The sequence below is a fragment of the Carassius auratus genome, chromosome 49 (genome assembly GCF_003368295.1).
Source record: "Carassius auratus strain Wakin chromosome 49, ASM336829v1, whole genome shotgun sequence".
Classification (NCBI taxonomy): Eukaryota; Metazoa; Chordata; class Actinopteri; order Cypriniformes; family Cyprinidae; genus Carassius; species Carassius auratus.
The window spans coordinates 6512191-6525925 of record NC_039291.1 but is presented as its reverse complement, the minus strand read 5'-3'; the positions used below and the strand labels follow the sequence as shown (position 1 = coordinate 6525925).

Below are 13735 nucleotides of genomic sequence, written 5' to 3'. Positions count from 1 at the left end.
TTGCTTTATAGGTTTGCTCGTTCTTTCAGTTTATTTCTGTTTACAGTCAATCTGACCATTACTCTATCAAGTTGCAAATATTTCTACTGTATAGTTTTGGAGATAACTGAAGCCAAAATCAACCCCAAGCATCTAAGTGTATAAGCACTTTACATCATGTGCCATTTTCAAGCACTCATAAAAATCTTTCTTTTATAGGTTTGCTCACTCTTTCAGTTTATTTCTGTTTACAGTCAATCTGACCATTACTGTATTAAGTTTCAAATATTTCTACTGTATAGTTTTGGAGAAAACTAAAACCAAATTCACCCCAAGCATCTAAGTACATAAACACTTATCCAGTTTTCAAGCACTAATAAATATCTTTGCTTTATAGGTTTGCTTAGGCCAGTGGAAGACCAATTTTTGGTTACATACCCTGTTGTCCAACAACAGTCAAATTCTAGCAGCTGTGGCTTGTTTGCAATAGCATTTGCTTTTGTATTATGCTGTAACCTGAGGCCAGAAAACTGCCAGTTCCATGAGGGTAGATTGAGAGCAGAACTTGTATCTTCTTTCCAGAAGGGACGAATGCTTTTCAAAACAGAGCCAAGACTTAACAAGGCAAAATCCACACAAACACTTGTGAATGTGTACTGCTTATGCAGGACTGCACACTGCAATGAAGTCATGGTTGAATGTACTTCATGCAAGAGGTGGTATCATCCGAACTGTGCACAGATACCCCAAAATGCAATTACTGGGGATGATGACTGGCACTGCCCCAATTGTACTGGCAAAATCTAAGCCAATGTGGGAAGTAAAATGTGTGTATGGGAAGTATGGTTCATTACTATTTACATTACTATTTACTATATACATTGCTTTACATGTTTAAATTGTTATTGTTTCAGTAGTATTTAAATTGTTTTCAATTCATTTTAATATAGCCATGTAAAGTTAAGTTTTGCAAATGTCAAGTGTGAAGTAATTTTATTAGTACTTTAAGTATTTTACAATTTTTATTATATGCACAGTCTCAGGGATACATCTTTTTATTTATGTTTGTGAATGTCTTTTTTTCTGTTTAAACAGTTTGTGAAGTCAGTTGCACTTGTTAGTGTAGTTAATTTTTTTATGTTAAATAAAATAAAATGGCTTCAATACACAAATTGTTTTTTTATATATATATATATATCCTACAGTATCTCACTAGATATATGAAAGATATAAAGCAAACTACACTTTCTAACAAAAATTTTAAATGAATCACTTGGTCTTAAAACTTCATTTTCAGAAATAAACGTACAATTTCTTGTGATAAACAGGCTGAATGAAACTATGAATGTTGTTTATTAGAAAAGCTCTAAGGTGTTAAGGTAAAACAGAAGATCTCTACTGTAGTTGTATTATGAATTTAAGTTGAAAGGAAACATGAAAACAATCAGTCAACTGTCTGTAAATGGCTTAGTCCAGACTTAAAGCTTTTTATGTTTTTCAAAATTGTGCATGATTTAATTATTTAGAAAACTGTAAAAGCAATCAATTGACAGAATAAGAAAACCTATGAAGGAACTAATTTTATGAGTGTTTGAAAATGGGACATGGTGTGAAAGTGCTTACAGTATTGTTCAAAATAATAGCAGTACAATGTGACTAACCAGAATAATCAAGGTTTTTCGTATATTTTTTTATTGCTACGTGGCAAACAAGTTACCAGTAGGTTCAGTAGATTCTCAGAAAACAAATGAGACCCAGCATTCATGATATGCACGCTCTTAAGGCTGTGCAATTGGGCAATTAGTTGAATTAGTTGAAAGGGGTGTGTTCAAAAAAATAGCAGTGTGGCATTCAATCACTGAGGTCATCAATTTTGTGAAGAAACAGGTGTGAATCAGGTGGCCCCTATTTAAGGATGAAGCCAACACTTGTTGAACATGCATTTGAAAGCTGAGGAAAATGGGTCGTTCAAGACATTGTTCAGAAGAACAGCGTACTTTGATTAAAAAGTTGATTAGAGAGGGGAAAACCTATAAAGAGGTGCAAAAAATGATAGGCTGTTCAGCTAAAATGATCTCCAATGCCTTAAAATGGAGAGCAAAACCAGAGAGACGTGGAAGAAAACGGAAGACAACCATCAAAATGGATAGAAGAATAACCAGAATGGCAAAGGCTCAGCCAATGATCACCTCCAGGATGATCAAAGACAGTCTGGAGTTACCTGTAAGTACTGTGACAGTTAGAAGACGTCTGTGTGAAGCTAATCTATTTTCAAGAATCCCCCGCAAAGTCCCTCTGTTAAAAAAAAGGCATGTGCAGAAGAGGTTACAATTTGCCAAAGAACACATCAACTGGCCTAAAGAGAAATGGAGGAACATTTTGTGGACTGATGAGAGTAAAATTGTTCTTTTTGGGTCCAAGGGCCACAGGCAGTTTGTGAGACGACCCCCAAACTCTGAATTCAAGCCACAGTACACAGTGAAGACAGTGAAGCATGGAGGTGCAAGCATCATGAAATGGGCATGTTTCTCCTACTATGGTGTTGGGCCTATTTATCGCATACCAGGGATCATGGATCAGTTTGCATATGTTAAAATACTTGAAGAGGTCATGTTGCCCTATGCTGAAGAGGACATGCCCTTGAAATGGTTATTTCAACAAGACAATGACCCAAAACACACTAGTAAACGGGCAAAGTCTTGGTTCCAAACCAACAAAATTAATGTTATGGAGTGGCCAGCCCAATCTCCAGACCTTAATCCAATTGAGAACTTGTGGGGTGATATCAAAAATGCTGTTTCTGAAGCAAAACCAAGAAATGTGAATGAATTGTGGAATGTTGTTAAAGAATCATGGAGTGGAATAACAGCTGAGAGGTGCCACAAGTTGGTTGACTCCATGCCACACAGATGTCAAGCAGTTTTAAAAAACTGTGGTCATACAACTAAATATTAGTTTAGTGATTCACAGGATTGCTAAATACTATTAAAAATAAATTGTACAAAATAGTTTTGAGTTTGTACAGTCAAAGGTAGACACTGCTATTTTTTTGAACACACCCCTTTCAACTAATTGCCCAATTGCACAGCCTTAAGAGCGTGCATATCATGAATGCTGGGTCTTGTTTGTTTTCTGACAATCTACTGAACCTACTGGTAACTTGTTTGCCACGCAGCAAAAAAAATATACTAAAAACCTTGATTATTCTGGTTAGTCACATTGTACTGCTATTATTTTGAACAATACTGTATGTACTTAGATGCTTGGGGTGAGTTTGGCTTTAGTTTTCTCCAAAACTATACAGTAGAAACATATGAAAATTAAAACATTAACGGTCAGAGTGACTGTGAATAGGAATAAACTAAAAGAAAGAGCAAACCTATAAAGCAAAGATTTTTATTAGTGCTTGAAAATTGGATATGGTGTAAAAGTGCTTATGCGCTTAGATGCTTGGGGTGACTTTGTTTTTAGTTTTCTCCAAAACTATAGAGTAGAATTATTTAAAAAATAATACAGTAATGATCATATTGACTGTAAACAGAAATAAACTGGAAGAACGAGCAAACCTATAAAGAAAAGATTTTTATGAGTGCTTGAAAATGGCACATGATGCAAAGTGCTTATGCACTTAGATGCTTGGGGTTGATTTTGGCTTTAGTTTTCTCCAAAACTATACAGTAGAAATATTTGAAACTTGATACAGTAATGGTCAGATTGACTGTAAACAGAAATAAACTGAAAGAACGAGCAAACCTATAAAGCAAAGGTTTTTATGAGTGCTTGAAAATGGGACATGATGTAAAGTGCTTATGCACTTCGATGCTTGAGGTTGATTTTGGCATTAGTTTTCTCCAAAACTATACAGTAGAAATATTTGAAACTTGATACAGTAATGGTCAGATTGACTGTAAACAGAAATAAACTGAAAGAATGAGCAAACCTATAAAGCAAAGATTTTTATGAGTGCTTGAATATAGGAAATGACGTAAAGTGCTTATGCACTTAGATGCTTGGGGTTGATTTTGGCTTTGGTTTTCTCCAAAACTATACAGTAGAAATATTTGAAACGTAATACAGTAATGGTCAGATTGACTGTAAACAGAAATAAACTGAAAGAACGAGCAAACCTATAAAGCAAAGATTTTTATGAGTGTTTGAAAATAGGAAATTATGTAAAGTGCTTATGCACTTAGATGCTTGGGGTTGATTTTGGCTTCAGTTATCTCCAAAACTATACAGTAGAAATATTTGCAACTTGATAGAGTAATGGTCAGATTGACTGTAAACAGAAATAAACTGAAAGAACGAGCAAGCCTATAAAACAAAGATTTTTATGAGTGCTTAAACATGGGACATGATGCAAAGTGTTTATGCACTTAGATGCTTGGGGTTGAATTTGGCTTCAGTTTTCTCCAAAACTATACAGTAGAAATATTTGAAACTTAATACAGTAATGGACAGATTGACTGTAAACAGAAATAAACTGAAAGAACGAGCAAACCTATAAAGCAAAGATTTTTATGAGTGCTTGAAAATGGCACATGATGCAAAGTGCTTATGCACTTAGATGCTTGATGTTGATTTTGGCTTTAGTTTTCTCCAAAACTATACAGCAGAAATATTTGAAACTTAATACAGTAATGGTCAGATTGTCTGTAAACAGAAATAAACAGAAAGAACGAGCAAACCTATAAAGCAAAGATTTTTACGAGTGGTTGAAAATGGGACATGATGCAAAGTGCTTATGCACTTAGATGCTTGGGGTTGAATTTGGCTTTAGTTTTCTCCAAAACTATACAGTAGAAATATTTGGAACCTAATACAGTAATGGTCAGATTGACTGTAAACACAAATAAACTGAAAGAGTGAGCAAACCTATAAAGCAAAGATTTTTATGAGTGCTTGAAAATAGCACATGATGTAAAGTGCTTATGCACTTAGATGCTTGGGGTTGATTTTGGCTTTAGTTTTCTCCAAAACTATACAGTAGAAATATTTGAAACTTAATACAGTAATGGACAGATTGACTGTAAACAGAAATAAACTGAAAGAATGAGCAAACCTATAAAGCAAAGATTTTTATGAGTGATTGAATATAGGAAATGATGTAAAGTGCTTATGCACTTAGATGCTTGGGGTTGATTTTGGCTTTGGTTTTCTCCAAAACTATACAGTAGAAATCTTTGAAACGTAATACAGTAATGGTCAGATTGACTGTAAACAGAAATAAACTGAAAGAACGAGCAAACCTATAAAGCAAAGATTTTTATGAGTGCTTGAAAATGGCACATGATGTGAAGTGCTTATGCACTTAGATGCTTGGGTTGATTTTGGCTTCAGTTTTCTCCAAAACTATACAGTAGAAATATTTGAAACTTAATACAGTAATGGACAGATTGACTGTAAACAGAAATAAACTGAAAGAACGAGCAAACCTATAAAGCAAAGATTTTTATGAGTGTTTGAAAATAGGAAATTATGTAAAGTGCGTATGCACTTAGATGCTTGGGGTTGATTTTGGCTTCAGTTTTCTCCAAAACTATACAGTAGAAATATTTGAAACTTAATACAGTAATGGTCAGATTGACTGTAAACAGAAATAAACTGAAAGAACGAGCAAACCTATAAAGCAAAGATTTTTACGAGTGGTTGAAAATGGGACATGATGCAAAGTGCTTATGCACTTAGATGCTTGGGGTTGAATTTGGCTTTAGTTTTCTCCAAAACTATACAGTAGAAATATTTGGAACCTAATACAGTAATGGTCAGATTGACTGTAAACACAAATAAACTGAAAGAGTGAGCAAACCTATAAAGCAAAGATTTTTATGAGTGCTTGAAAATAGCACATGATGTAAAGTGCTTATGCACTTAGATGCTTGGGGTTGATTTTGGCTTTAGTTTTCTCCAAAACTATACAGTAGAAATATTTGAAACTTAATACAGTAATGGACAGATTGACTGTAAACAGAAATAAACTGAAAGAATGAGCAAACCTATAAAGCAAAGATTTTTATGAGTGCTTGAATATAGGAAATGATGTAAAGTGCTTATGCACTTAGATGCTTGGGGTTGATTTTGGCTTTGGTTTTCTCCAAAACTATACAGTAGAAAACTTTGAAACGTAATACAGTAATGGTCAGATTGACTGTAAACAGAAATAAACTGAAAGAACGAGCAAACCTATAAAGCAAAGATTTTTATGAGTGCTTGAAAATGGCACATGATGTGAAGTGCTTATGCACTTAGATGCTTGGGTTGATTTTGGCTTCAGTTTTCTCCAAAACTACACAGTAGAAATATTTGAAACTTAATACAGTAATGGACAGATTGACTGTAAACAGAAATAAACTGAAAGAACGAGCAAACCTATAAAGCAAAGATTTTTATGAGTGTTTGAAAATAGGAAATTATGTAAAGTGCGTATGCACTTAGATGCTTGGGGTTGATTTTGGCTTCAGTTTTCTCCAAAACTATACAGTAGAAATATTTGAAACTTAATACAGTAATGGTCAGATTGACTGTAAACAGAAATAAACTGAAAGAACGAGCAAACCTATAAAGCAAAGGTTTTTATGAGTGCTTGAAAATGGGACATGATGTAAAGTGCTTATGCACTTAGATGCTTGGGGTTGATTTTGGCTTCAGTTTTCTCCAAAACTATACAGTAGAAATATTTGAAACTTAATACAGTAATGGTCAGATTGTCTGTAAACAGAAATAAACAGAAAGAACGAGCAAACCTATAAAGCAAAGATTTTTATGAGTGCTTGAAAATGGGACATGATGTAAAGTGCTTATGCACTTATATGCTTGGAGTTGATTTTGGCTTTAGTTTTCTCCAAAACTATACAGTAGAAATATTTGAAACTTAATACAGTAATGATCAGATTGACTGTGAACAGAAATAAACTGAAAGAACGAGCAAACCTATAAAGCAAAGATTTTTATGAGTGCTTGAAAATGGGTAATGGTGCAACAGATAGAATAAACTTTGATTTTGGCATGATTTTGCCAATGATTTTTTCCAAAACTATACAGTAAAAATAATTGAAAATTAACGCAGTAATGGTCAGAGTGACTGTGAATAGGAATCAAGTGAAAGAATGAGCAAACCTATAAAGCAAAGATTTTTGTAAATGTTTGAAAATGGGACATGGTGTTAAAAAGCTTATGTGATTAGATTCTTGGAGTTGAATTTGGCTTTAGTTTTCTCCAAAACTATACAGTAGAAATATTTGAAAATTAATATATCAATGGTAAGAGTGACTGTGAATAGGAATCCACTGAAAGAAAGAGCAAACCCATGAAGCAAAGATTTTTATGAGTGTATGAAGATGGGTAACGGTGCAGGTGCTAAAATGCACTTTTCTGGAGTTATTTTGCCATTAATTTTCTCCAACGCTATACAGTAAAATAACTTAAAAAATTAATTCAGTAATATTCTGGGTCACTGTTAAAAGTTATCAATTGGAAAAAGGAGCAAACCTTTTAAGGAAAGCATTTTATGAGTAAGTGCTTTTTATGAGAAAAGAGTGAAAATGCACATTGACTTTTGGAGTGATTTGCCTTTAAATTGTACAAAAATTGTTTAATAGTTTTAACTTGAAAAAAAAATACAGCAATAGTCAGGATCACTATTAGTTGAAAGGTATACACACACAAACAACACACACATACGCATTACATATTGTATCAATGTTGATATATATATATTATATATATATTATATATATATATATATATATATAAAATGTATATTTAAAATATATATTTATAAAATGTATATATAAAATATATATATAATATATATAATATATATATATAATATATATATATATATATATATATATATATATATATATAATATATATATATTATACACACACACACACACACACACACACATATATATATATATATATATATATTTATAAAATGTATATAATATATATATATATATAATATATATAATATATATATATATAAAATATATATATATATATAAAATATATATATAATATATATATAAATATATATATATATATAATATATATATATATATTATACACACACACACACACACCCACACACATATATATATATATATATATATATATATATATATATATATATATATATATTATACACACACACACACACACACACATATATATATATATATATATATATATATATATATATATATATATATATATATATATATACATTGATAAGTTATGTATATTAATGTAAAATAAAAATGTTAATGTACAAAAATAATGTATTCAGAAACATTAATTCAATGTTCAAGTCATTTAAAAAAAAGCATTATTTATATCATGACATGAAATAGCAATACATAAATATTCTGATGTCCCTTTAAGTTCTTTTTATGGGTTAAATGACGTTTTATGCAGATTTTATTTCATTTATTTTTTTTCGGAGGGGGTGGGCACCCGTGAACTATTGAAAATATCAGAAAAAGTATAAAGGAAACGCCGTTACGACAGCTTCTTTACATCTATTTTGACCGCTCCCTGCACCCGTACCGTCAGTGCACGATTAGACGCACAAACAAAAAAAAAAGTGCGGCTGGCTTGACCGTGTACTTTCAAACCGCGGCTGGCTTGACCGCAGTCTTATATCTCCCCACGCAAACGAGAGAAGGAAAAACAACACAAAACCATATCTCTGGAAGTCTATCGCTGTCTTAAATCTTAAACGGGCATGATGGAACAGCCAGCAAGTAATGTTAAACATCCAAACGATGGCTAAACAGTTAATAGCCTCCCAGCACTCCCAACGCCTCCTGAGCATACCTGGTTAGGGACAGAGCTGACCCCAGCCTTTATCGCCCTACTTATCCGCGTCTTTCAGCCGTGTCACAGAATGAATCCCGTATCTGGTTACTTACTGCAACAGCAACGTGCAGAAACGCATCAGTGAGCGCGCGCCTTCTCTAGTGAGAACGCGCTGCTCAGACAATCGCATGGATCCGCGAGTTTGCAGCCGCGTGGATTCAGTTTAATATAAATAGACCGTACGTTTAAAAACAAAAGTATGATGAACTCTTACAATACCTTATTTCACAATAAACAGTCGTCCTCAAAACATTCGTCCTCAGTTCCGACTCATTCTTAGAAGCCTATTCCATGATTTGGAGGAAGCTTGATCAGTATGCCATGTCCTTTTTAGTTTCTATTCCCGGAGTGAGTACAGTTCGCTCAATGAAAGAGCACGAGAGAGAGAGAGAGAGAGAGTGTGTGTGTGTGTGTGTGTGTGTGTGTGTGTGTGTGTGTGTGTGTGTGTGTGAGAGAGAGAGAGAGAGAGAGAGAGAGAGAGAGTCGAGCGCCCCTCCTTTCCTCGCGTTGACCCAGCAGCTCTAGTCTATGCGAGCTCACCTTGTAAACAGAGCCAAATCTGCGCTTACATCACACATTACAATGGTGACTTCAAATCCCTATTACTCTCCACCTAAAATACCTGGCGGATCATCACACAAATAGAACTACGGCTGTGACTTAAAGGCAGCAACGTCAAATGACTCCTAAACTGAAACAGAGCATGGAACATGTGTTTATTTATTTATCCCACAGAGCTTTCACATCATTTTTAACTTTAAGCAAAGTTTTCTTAATTCATTAGATTAGATAATGAATATCATGGCCTCCGTTTTATGTATTTGTTTTATATCTGTGTCCAATTTCATTGGCTGTTTTCAAATAAAATCATATTCTAAACTAAAATCTAAGTTAAATTACAATGGGGCTGACAATTATTTTAAAACAAATAAATTAATACACAAACTCACCAATAATAAATGAATGTGCAAAATTAAAAACATCCATGGTTTCTACTAGTGTCACTACCCATTCAAAAATGACAACTTGACATTAATTTGCACTTACAGTAGATTCCTTCTGCTTTCATTATTATATTTGTATTGACGCTTGAGAGAAAAAGCACTGAAATACAGATGTTTAAACAAAATGTGATCCAGCACTCCATGGTCTCTCCTAGTTTTGATTTAGTGTGAGGTGGAGGACAGGTGAAGGCTTAGGTAAACTAAATGCTAAACTCCTTGTGTTGTTGTGCGATTCAGTGCTTGCTGATAGTGTTCAGTGATCAACAATGTGTCCGCTACGGAACACCCACGCAAAATAAAGACACAGAAACATTCAGAACAGCTTTCAAAATATTATGCCCGGATTAATGCAGGACTGAAAAATATTCAGCCTTGTGCGGCCCTCATTTGGGAGTCACACTCAGGGTCTTCACGGTCATAAGTGACCGGACACCTAAAATGTAACTTTTTTGCCCCCCAGTAAAATCAGTGGAATATATTTTTATTCAATAATATTTTTTCTTTTTTCTTTTGTATTTTGAGAAAATTTTAAGGTATTAATTCATATTTATGCAATAATTATGAACAATTTTTCTCATAGAAAATAGTACATAATTTTTTTTTCTAATTTTTCTAAATTATTTTCGAATTAATGTTGTATTTCAGATTAAACCAGAGACTAGGCCTTTCAAATACATTTTTTTTGAAGATTTTTTAGCGCCACCTGGTCAGAGCAAAGAAAGAAAAACATGTAAGTGCATGGTGCAACCACTTATTACCAGTATAGGAATCTATAGAGAGGCTTGTGAATTCCCTTATTGTTTTTAGACATAATTGCTTACTCATATTAAGTAGTGGACTTGAATATATATTAATACATTCTAAAGAGTACTTTTTGTATATTTTTTTTATATTTCTTCTGTTATAAATAATGATTTCATGCATTATTTGCATTAAAGTTTTTGCATTATGATTGCAATCAAACCTGAACATATTGTTCAGTGGCACAGAGCTCCTGCAAAAAAATAAAAAAATAAGAATCCTCAGAATGGTGCAAAGGACCAAGTCTGAGTTTCTAAGTGCACTGACAAACCCAAGAGGCAGCGCTTGCTTCTCATCGCTGTTTTACAGACAGCAGGTCATAGGTGTGTGCGTGTGTGCGCGCGCGCGTGTGTGTGTATGTGATTATTTAGAGTGTCATACCTTCACTGCTGTTAGATTTTCTCTGCATTATGACTGAATTATTGAATGGATTTCACATTCTCAAAACTTTGCTCTGTGTTACAGACACAGTAGTTCATAGGTGTCTATGTGTAAGTATGTGTGTGTGTGTGTGTTTGTGTGTGTGTGTGTGCATCTGTGTGTGATTGGATGTGTCAATATCACACTCTTGATGTTTTATAGTGTTATCCCTTCACTGCTGTGCACTTTTTTTCAGTTTTGTGATCGATTTGTAGATTGTGTACACAAATATTCTCTGAATTGTTGTATTTTTGTCTATTTCCCATTCATTTCCTATGGACGGTCATTTTTGACCGAAGACCATGAGTGTTACTATTTTTTTTACGCCCACTTAGACTGTTCGAATCATGCCCTCAATTTTTTTGTGTGTTCACACCCCAAATGCCATGAAGGTCACCGCATTTCATATCATTCCGATGAAGCTGTGATTTTTAACATTTCAAAACGTAAAATATTCCGGTCAGAAATGACCGAAGACCGCACAAGGGTTAAAACATGATTTGTTTTTATACTGTTTGTGCGATTATTTGATAATAATAGGTCTGTGTTAAGTATTGTAAAAGCAAATGATTGACCATAAAAATAAAGTACACAGAAAAAAGGTTGGTCAAGTGTATGGATGACTGGGCACTAAACCAATCAAAATTCCTCTCTCTCTTTCTGTGTGTGTGTGTGTGTGTGTGTGTATAAAACGACTACACTGTTACCAACTCACACACACACACACACACACACACACACACACATTCTGCTGCCAAGTACTCTTATTCTTGAAAAGCTGTCAATCACCTCCATTGTTCTGATTTGTAGGTCTTTTAGAGCAGGTGAGAGGCCTTTTGTTTTCAATCATAGTAAACGCATGCAAAACTCCCTCACACATTCGCTGAGGGGAGGTGTTCAGCCCCTGCCCCCACCTTTTCTCTTTAATACCCCCTGGGGCAATCCAAATAACATTCCACAGGCCCACTGAGAGGATGAGTATGGGCAAAACAAGTGAAAAGAAGACGACAAAGAGAAAGAGTGCATTTTACAGAAAGCATGTTGTTCTTCATATCACAATCTTAATATCACAAAATGATACATCCAAAACTGTTATGTATATACATTATCCCGTGTTGTGCTAAGGAAAATTGTGTTATGTTATACCATGAATATATACCGGTCAAAGATTTTGAATCATTTAGATTTTTTGTTTTGTTTTGAAAGACATCTCTTATTTACAAAAAAAGGGACAAGTACACATATTGATCGAAAGGGAGAGTCAAGTAAGATTTCTATTACAAATAAATGCTGTTAATTTTAACATTCTTTCCATCAAAGAATCCTTCAAATGATTTCTGAAGGATCATTTGACATTGAGGACTGCAATAATGATTGCTGAAAATTCAGCTTTATGGCATTTTAAAATATATTAAAATAGAAATCATTTATTTCAAATTGTATAATATTTCACAAAATCACGGTTACTACTATATGTTACCCTGGACCACAAAACCAGTCTTAAGTCGATGGGGTATATTTTTAGCAACAGATAAAAAATAAAATAAAAAACACTGTATAGGTCAAAATTATCGATTTTTCTTTTATGCCAAAAACCATTAGGATATTAAGTAAAGATCATGTTCCATGAATATATTTTGTAAATTTCCTACGTTGAAAAAAATAAATAAAATTTCATTACTAATATGCATTGCTAAGAATTAATTTGGACAACTTCAAAGGCGATTTTTGCAATTTTTTTGCACCCTCAGATTCCAGATTTCCAAATAGTTGTATCTTGGCCAAATATTGTCTGATCCTAAAAACCATACACCAATGGGAAGCTTTTTTATTTAGCTTCCATATGATGTATAAATCTTAATTTTGAAATATTGACACTTAAGTCCAGGGTCACATATTTAATCAAATAAATGTAAAAGAAAATCCTAATTATCCCAAACTTCTGACAAGTAGTGCACATTAAGATCTGGTCAGTGCTAAACTTTTTTTTGTCAGTTTTCCTAAACATTCTGACTTGAGTGTGAAACTGAACAGAAAATGGAAACTTTAAGGCATGGCCCAACAACAAAAAAGTGTCAGTATGATATACAGTATGGCACAGACTTCAGTTCTCACCTCAGGCAACAATTGCTGGGCTCAAGCACCGAAAATGGTTTATTTCGGGAAAAATATAATAGAAACCTCCACCTGTTCAGACTGAGAGGTCAATCTATTTACAACCTTTTTAATTACACTGGGGCTCTAGAGTTTGGTTGGTTATGGGGCCACGGTGAGAAATAATATCCAGCTTTTTAATATAAAAATAATCTATCATATAATGAATGGAGCTAATATTAGGAGTCTGCTGAGAGGTGATCCCTGTGGTCATAATTGAAGAATGTGCAGTGTAAGGACACTGAATCTCATATTGAATACACACGATGAATATAGTTTCATATTGCGAAATGCGTCATTCACTGCAGAAACTGCTCATTGTTCATCAGTGTTTTTCCAGAAACTACATCCTTTCTTCACTGTATGGCCTTTATCAGATATTTAAAGCCACCAGATAACACAAACCTCAAGATCTGAAACAAAGAAAACCTGTGGGCAACCTTTGGCTGACCTACTGAAGATCAATAGATTACACATACACACAAGACACTGTTACAACAATGAGAGAAATTC

The 13735-nt window shown here is 33.7% G+C and overlaps 1 protein-coding gene across 12 annotated transcripts in view; it reads right to left on the bottom strand.

The window, feature by feature from the left end:
- LOC113066102 (sickle tail protein homolog) overlaps window positions 1-13735 on the bottom strand; it is a 166836-nt gene that overhangs the window by 54171 nt on the left and 98930 nt on the right. The window contains exon 1 of one of the 12 annotated variants that reach the window (XM_026237747.1): window positions 9063-9244. The exons of 10 other annotated variants lie outside the window; for them this stretch is intronic. The gene's annotated coding sequence lies outside the window, so the exon portion shown is untranslated. Of the gene's footprint in view, window positions 1-8801; window positions 8989-9062; window positions 9245-13735 lie in introns of those variants that run through there. One more of the 12 variants, XM_026237748.1, reaches the window with a different exon arrangement.